Source organism: Poecilia formosa, unplaced genomic scaffold (assembly GCF_000485575.1).
Source record: "Poecilia formosa unplaced genomic scaffold, Poecilia_formosa-5.1.2 Scaffold95, whole genome shotgun sequence".
Lineage (NCBI taxonomy): Eukaryota > Metazoa > Chordata > Actinopteri > Cyprinodontiformes > Poeciliidae > Poecilia > Poecilia formosa.
The window spans coordinates 1,969,819-1,977,288 of record NW_006800034.1 but is presented as its reverse complement, the minus strand read 5'-3'; the positions used below and the strand labels follow the sequence as shown (position 1 = coordinate 1,977,288).

General features: G+C 40.1%; 1 pseudogene; it reads right to left on the bottom strand.

The window, feature by feature from the left end:
* Positions 1-697: 697 nt before the first annotated feature.
* Positions 698-1,896, bottom strand: LOC107836889 (C1q-related factor pseudogene; annotated as a pseudogene).
* Between the last annotated feature and the right edge of the window lie 5,574 nt (positions 1,897-7,470).

Sequence of the window (7,470 nt, the reverse complement as noted above, 5' to 3'; positions counted from 1 at the left end):
TAATAACTAGTGTAACTGGTAAATTAAACATTTTGATCATTAATCTGTTTGTCAAAGTAAGCATCATGCATCGCTGGTTGCACCTCAACGTAAAATTTTGACATTATTGTTTATTGTTGCAAAAAAACACTTGTACAACCATAAATATTGGTGTATATATGTCAAGTAAAGCACTTAACTTACTATGCCTGGCACCAAACAGTATTTTATTTTATTTTTTGCAGATTAAACTAATAATTACAGTTACTACATTTTTAAATCAATCACATAAAGATCTACAGGTGAGGTTATGGAGCTGAAATCTAAATTAGAGGGTCCATTAATGTCACTTAAAAAAAAGAAAGTTTGGGGTAGTTTAGATAATTAAAGATACTCAAAAATATTAAGATGCTGAAGAATTTAATGATTTTTTTTGGTTGTTCTATAATTCATTTCAAAAAAGGGAAGAAGAGATGTGTTAAGATAAGGGAAGCTGAATGAGGGAATATGTATCTGTAAAAGAGATTGAGATGTCTAGAACAGTTATTTTAAGTAAATTGGACAAGCAAATGTTAAAATATGAGGCAAATGTTACAGTTTTCACTCAGTTATTCAAGTCAGTTCAATTCAGAAATACTTTATTGATCACAAACAGAAAAATTAAATGTTGAATTTGTGACAGGCATGTTTCTGTTTATGGAAAAAAAAAAGAGAGAAATATTTATTTATTTATTTATTTACTGCCAATAGATGATGATTGATTAATTATGTGGTAAACATTGATCCTTATGGTTTTAAAGAGGCTATGCCTTTGCCATTTCACAGAACGTGTGTCAAACGCATCACCCACCTGACCGTTTTTGATCAGGTCAGCCCACATGCTGGTGCCGTCTCCTCCTCTCATCAACACGTTGTAGATGAAAAAGTAGGTTCCTGGAATCTTACAGGTGAACGTGCCCGTGGAGCCCTCGTAGTTCCCCCCGATGTTAGTCACCACATCGTCGAATCGCAGAATGTCGTAGCCTTCTTGGGGGTTTCGTAGTCCTGCGTAAAACGCCACTCGAGGAGTGGTGTTGTAGGTGGTTGTGCTAACCGCTCCGAGGATCCCCGTCCGAACTATGTCTCTGCTGTCCCCCGGCGGCCCTCTTGGGCCCGGTGGACCCGGTTCTCCAGGAGGTCCAGGAGGCCCAGGTTTGCCCGGACGTCCTGGTTTTCCCTGTGGGCCGTTTGTGCTGTACGTAGGCAGCGAAGGGCCGATGCTGTGGTCACTCAGGTCTTCCTCATTGTCCACCAGGAAGCCACTGGTTGACGTGTCCGTGTGGATCCCCGTTCCGGCGGTGCCCGTGCTGGGGAAGGGGTCGCACACCATCCGGCAGGTGCCCAGCATCTCATAGTGGCTCGCGCTGTCATCTGTGCCACCAGCACCCACAGAGCTGACGAGCACAGGGATGAGGACCACCAGGACCAGGACCAGCATGACCCCCACTGCAGCTGCCACCAGGGTCTTCCGCCCGATGCTCAGCCTGGGAAGGGGCTGCGCTGCCAGCCTGGAGCTCTCCGGGGCAGAAATGGTGACTGTGGGGCGTGCGTCCACCCGGCAGAACACAGACACGAGGAGGATCTCCGATGGTGGAGATGATGCTCAGGGGGGAGAGCCGCTGCGAGTCTGCAATTGTGTGACAGAGATGTGCAGGAGTGGGGGGAGAGAGAGAGAGGGAGAGAGAGAGAGCGAGCAAGAGGAGGAAGGGACCAGAGTGAGCAAAAGGAGAGAAAGAAACTGAGAGGAGGAGGAGAGAGAGAGAGGGGAAAAAAAGAAGTAGGGAGGAATGTGTTAACAATAAACAGAGGGGAGCAGTTTTCTACATGCAGATGTGCAAAACTATTAACGATATGAAGGAGAAGAACATAATTAAATAATTTATCCTCACTGAATGCATGAAAGAACGATAAACAATATGAAGGACATGTTAACTTGGATAAATAGTAGATGGCATTTTTTTTTTTTCTGGGTCGGTTTTTCTCTGTGGCAAACATGGCCTTGCTAAAGTATTCATACCCTTCAAACTTTTTCACATTTTGTCATGCTACTGTCACAAACTTCAATCTATTTTATTGGCATTTTAGGAAGTAGACCAAATCCACCCCCCTGTAAACTCCACTCAGCTCAGGGTCTGTTGACAAGACAATTATTCGTCACGCACTCAAATTAAATTTGAAAGAGTGCAAGAATAAATGTGACATGCGACACGACAAGAAAAAGCGCCAGAACTGAAGTGTTTTTGACAGCATGCAGTGTGTGGAGGAAACCTAACATTTCACCTTAAAGGTACCATTGTGAAACGTGGTGGTGGCAGCATCATGCTGTGGGGATTGTTCTCTTCGACACGGAAAGGGAAGTTGGTCATCGTTGATCGGGGAAATGGATGAAGCTAGAATCAGGGCAGTTTTGTAAAAATGACAAAATAGAAGAAGTTGCTCAAGACTTGAGTCTGCATAGGTGGAGGTCTGCCTTTGAACAAATACTGCTAGAGACATAAAAGAAGTCAAGTCTAACTTAAGCTGATCTGTTTTGTAAAAGAGAACAAGGAATTATTTCATTCGCTCGCTTTTCGAGGCATTTTGTGTTAAATTTATTATAAGAATGAGGAGTGAGAAGCACAATTACTGAATCCAGGCGAACAGTGTGTGGTCAGACTAAGCTCTGAACCTCACCACACTGTCAAACCTTCAAAAAGGGGAAGCAATTAAAAGTCTGCTCCATGCTCGACTGGTCTCGTAATTCAATTAGTTGTGAAAAATTGCCATTTGTTTAATTTTTCACATCCAGAGGCTGTTCCAGAATTAAACATAAAAAGTGGTTTATATTTTCATAATGCACCAAATGTCATCAGACTGTGACATTTTCACAGTGCAGATTGTCCACTTAGTGCCCTGAATTCATAACAGAACCATATCGCAGTGAAACAGTGCTTTGGTAAAATATTCACACTCTTGTCATGTTACAAAAACAGTCATATTTGATGGAGAACATATTGCTGCACATTCTTGGTTAGATCTAGGCTTAAATGTAATATTAGACTATGTTTAGGAGAACATATTAAAGACATTCCTTGGTCTGCCAGTCCGTACATTAAACCTCTGCTAGAAATCCTGCTTGAATTGTTTGACACACCAAAAGCACCAAACGCACAATTTAAACCATACTGAGAACTTTACTTAGTTTTACAAAACCCTTGCTAAGAAAAAATAAGAACTAAATGTTCTTATAATGTGCAGACGTCCGAATTCTCAAATTACATTTTCTACAGGCTTGATTGGGTTTTCAAATGAACATTGTTATTTTAAAATGTACATTTCTGCAACATAATGTGACATTCGAATGTATAACTTTAAAATACTGAGCAGGTGAGTCCATCTTACCAGGAAACTCCAGCAGCTATTGTACACTAAATGACCAAAAAGTCATTTCTGTTGAAACCTGGAATAATTTTGGCCAATGAATATATTGCTATGTTCAACACAATTTAGCTAAAACAAAAACTTTTCTTTAAAGATGATCTGCTCTTTAAGGTTTTTCAGCACAAGCAGAGTCAAATTCCAGATAATAAAAGAACAACCCCTAATGGCAATACTGAGCTTCAGAAATTTTCTCTTGCCCTGCAATTAACAAAAAAAAAGAAACTCCTGCTCTCTTATTGCGTAACAGTTGACAAGATATGACTATAATTGGTGTTCTTGTGCCATGTTTTCCATTAAAAGAGTTCCTGGGAACAGATAAGAGTGAAGGGTCTTATATAATCGGGTGTTGCATCCCAACAAGAGTCCCTGCAGTGGTTTTAACAGCCAAATTAATTAGGAGCATGACAAAGCCATCTGGAGGCAATCCTTTACGTTACATTTATGTTTCTTTTTTAGAATCTTTGCTTTTAACTCGCTGGCAGTGATACTTCAATCGGAACTCTTTTTTTTGCATCCATCATCAGTTTGGCGCCATTACAGGACAAATTAGTTTGACGAAGGATATTTATAGCAGCTGAATTCAGTTCCAGGAGCTTCCCTTTATGAATCTGGTCTCACTGTCGTGGCCTATCCGGACACTGAATGCTTTGCTAAAAATGTTTTCATCATGACGATGAGTCAAGTGGCAAATGGCAAGCGGATAAAGTCGCCATGAAGCTGATGAAGATTCTGGAGCTTTTCAGAGCTACAGGATGGTCCCTCAAGACTGGATCCTTTTAAACAGTGTTAAGAGAACAGTGAATATTTAATCTATATGTGGATTCAATTGGACAGGATATAAATGGCTGCAGAACTTTGTGGGAGTTGGTCCATTTACCCTACCAACTTTGCTTATCGAACACATTTAGAGTAGAAGTTTGGGAGACAGTGATTCTCGTTTTCTTCCGATGTAGATTTACAGAAGAACGTTGGATGCTTTGAAAGATGTCTGTAAAAGTGAGAAAAGATGTCTATCCTAGCCAATTTAGTCATTCTGATCCTGTCAGTCACATATGTAAGGAACAGGGGATCTATATAGATTTAAATTAAGGCAACACTGAACATTTTGTTCAAAGTGCAAATACTTTGTCTGATGGGTATTATTCAGTCAAGAGGCCCATGGTAGCGCCTGGATGAGCTGCAGAGAATCCGCAGCTTAGGTTGGAGAGTCCATTGCCAGAACAGCTAGTGTTTTTTGGCACCACAAATCTGCCCTGTATAAAAGTTTGGCAAGAAGAAAGTAAGCCATAACAAGTCAGATTTACTACCTCAAATCATATAGAGGGCACCGTAAAGATATGGAAGAAGATAAATTTACATTTTTGGTCTACATTTAAAATGGAATCGTCTGTGGGGAAGTACCTGCATTTTTTTGAATGTGCCATTTCCCCCCAGTGGAGCATGGAGGTGGGATGTTTTTCTTCTGCAAATGATTGAAGTTGAGCCATGGATGGAAGTAAATGGAGGCCAATCCTGGAAGATAACCTGTTAGAAACAGCAAACGTCTTTATTACTGTGTGTATCAACACAAACCTCCGACAGCAACAAAAATCTTTTCGACCCACGCTAGAAAATTACTCTGTTGCATGGAAAAAAATGACATGTTTCCTTAGTTAAATTTTTCTTTTATGAATTTACATTTTAAGAAGCTCCAGAAATCCCTCTATTTGCATACGTTACTGCCCTCATGTGGTCTTTGAACAAATGGTTTTATTGCTTCTCTGAGCACCACAGATGAACGCTACTGGTTTTCAGTGGAACAACGTGCAAGCATCCGCCTACATGTTCGCAGAAGCAACGCCAGCAGGCTGCCTCTCAGCAGGGCATAATGATCTTTGTACTTTGGGATGTTCATGTGCACATATTTGCTCATTAGCAATGAAAACAGAAGGCCAAGCAAAGCAAAACAACACACTCAAAATGACAACCCATTAATGAGAACATTTGGGGAAAATCCCAGATTATGGTGTCATTCTCATGCAGACTTGTGGCTTGCATGTTCATGGCTGAAAAAGGGTATTGTGTAGTTTAAGAAGTGGGAGAGAAAGATTAAAGTACACATTTTGGGCAGTGGAGATATTGGAGTTTTACTTGGTTGGAAATTTTTGATTATTTTGCTTTTTTTCTTTACTTTTCTTTACCTGTGTGTGTTCAGGCAATGATAATAATCATAATAATAATAATAATAATAATAAAACATCCACTGCCAGTTATTTTAAGCATTTCTAGAGTTGTTCAGATTGTAGATACAGGCATACTTCAGTGTGAAGCTATTTTCTTCTTAAAACCAAAAGAGGGAGGTTATTTTCTCACCTCTGCCTTTCTTTGAATGTCATGCTCTCTCTTGTCTTTCAGAAACTGAGTATTTGTCTTCCTGTTCACACAGGAAACATGAAGAAGGTGCTCCTCTCAACTTTTCTGTCCTGTCTCCAGCAAAGGGAGACAGGGTGAGGTAAACTCTGGAGAGGTGGATAAAGGGTGAAAGCCAGAGTACCCAGAGAGAGGCCACGCATTCACAAGGAGAATGTGCAAATTTCTTACAGAAAGTCCCTCCTGCAACTTGAACCGACTTCTTTCTCTGAGGCAACAGGGGTTAAAAACTCCTGCACTGTGCAGTCAAATAAACAGGATTATGTTCCTGAACACCCTCATCAACCTAAAAGAATAAAACAATAATGCAAAAATTAAACTTAGTTACCTTAATTTTAGAGAAATGTCTGAGTAATTTATGGTACCAGTTTTGCAAAGCTATTTCATAAAGTGAGATTGTTTCCAAAACTTTATTTTTTTAATACATCACATTCAACTTCCTCCATGCGCTGGAGGGCGTTGGAAAGAAAACAGATTGAAATGGCCGTCCCTTCTCTGTGTGCGTTCCTCTGTAAGCCTTCCGGAGTTCATGTTTCTTCACATTCTTCTCTTTGTAGTTGTGTTTAGTTTATTGGTTGGTTACTGTGTTTATTTTACTCTTTAACTTCTGCTTTTTACTTCACGTTTGCATGTCTGTTTAAGCAAAGTCCTTCCTTTTCTTTACCAATCAAATTAAACATTTTGTGAATATAATGACAGATGTGTCACCAATCTAAATTAAAAATCAGACATATATGTAAACTGGTTCTTTGGTTTTAGGCATTAACACACTCTTGCATGAATGGTTATTAAACAAGTAGCTGTTTCATTCTCGGAGACCTTATTTGTGCACAGTGTAATCACATGTGGCTTCTTCTCACAGTGAGGCACCACATTGCAATCCATCTGTATTTAGAAAGCTGAAGTTGTGGTCAGGAGCAGATCAGACTGCGCAAACGGAAAACCCGTTGGCGTTACTGAAGTGCTCATTGTCTTCGGTGATGAAATACAAACAAGTGGGCCAAGAAAAATTCTTTCCCTAAAGTATTTGCTCATCAACATTGAGTACTGTTTGAGAAAGATCTTCACTTTGTCATGATTCTTGTTGACTTTGGCTTTCATTGTCTCTGGGTTTATTCTTGTTCTGTTGCGGGGAACTCCGACTCTGGTCCCCGATTGGCACTGCCCTGCAACCCTTAGATGTATCCCTACTGCAACACACCTGAATCAAATTAATGGCTCATGGCGAGACCTCTGCAGAACTTGGTGACATGTAAAGGAGGGATTTCATCTATTTGATTCAGATTTGTGAGATCTGAAATGCATCTAAGATTTTTGCAGGATTGGAGTTCCAGATCCCGGGTCTCTGATCATATTCTGTTTCGTTATTCCCCGATGTTCACTGCAGTGTTTTAATTTGCCTTTATCCTCCCAGCTAACCCTACTGCTTGATGATATTGGTTTAGCTTTATTTGAGTAACTGACATGATATATTTAAAAAATTATTACTGTTCAGAGGTGTGGGGAATTAATTACAAAAGCTCTTTACAACCACTCGTTTCTGAGTATCCTGCAGAAACGAGCCATTAAAATCCTCCATAATGTCAGTTTTCATGAGCACACAAACCCATTTTCCTTAAAATC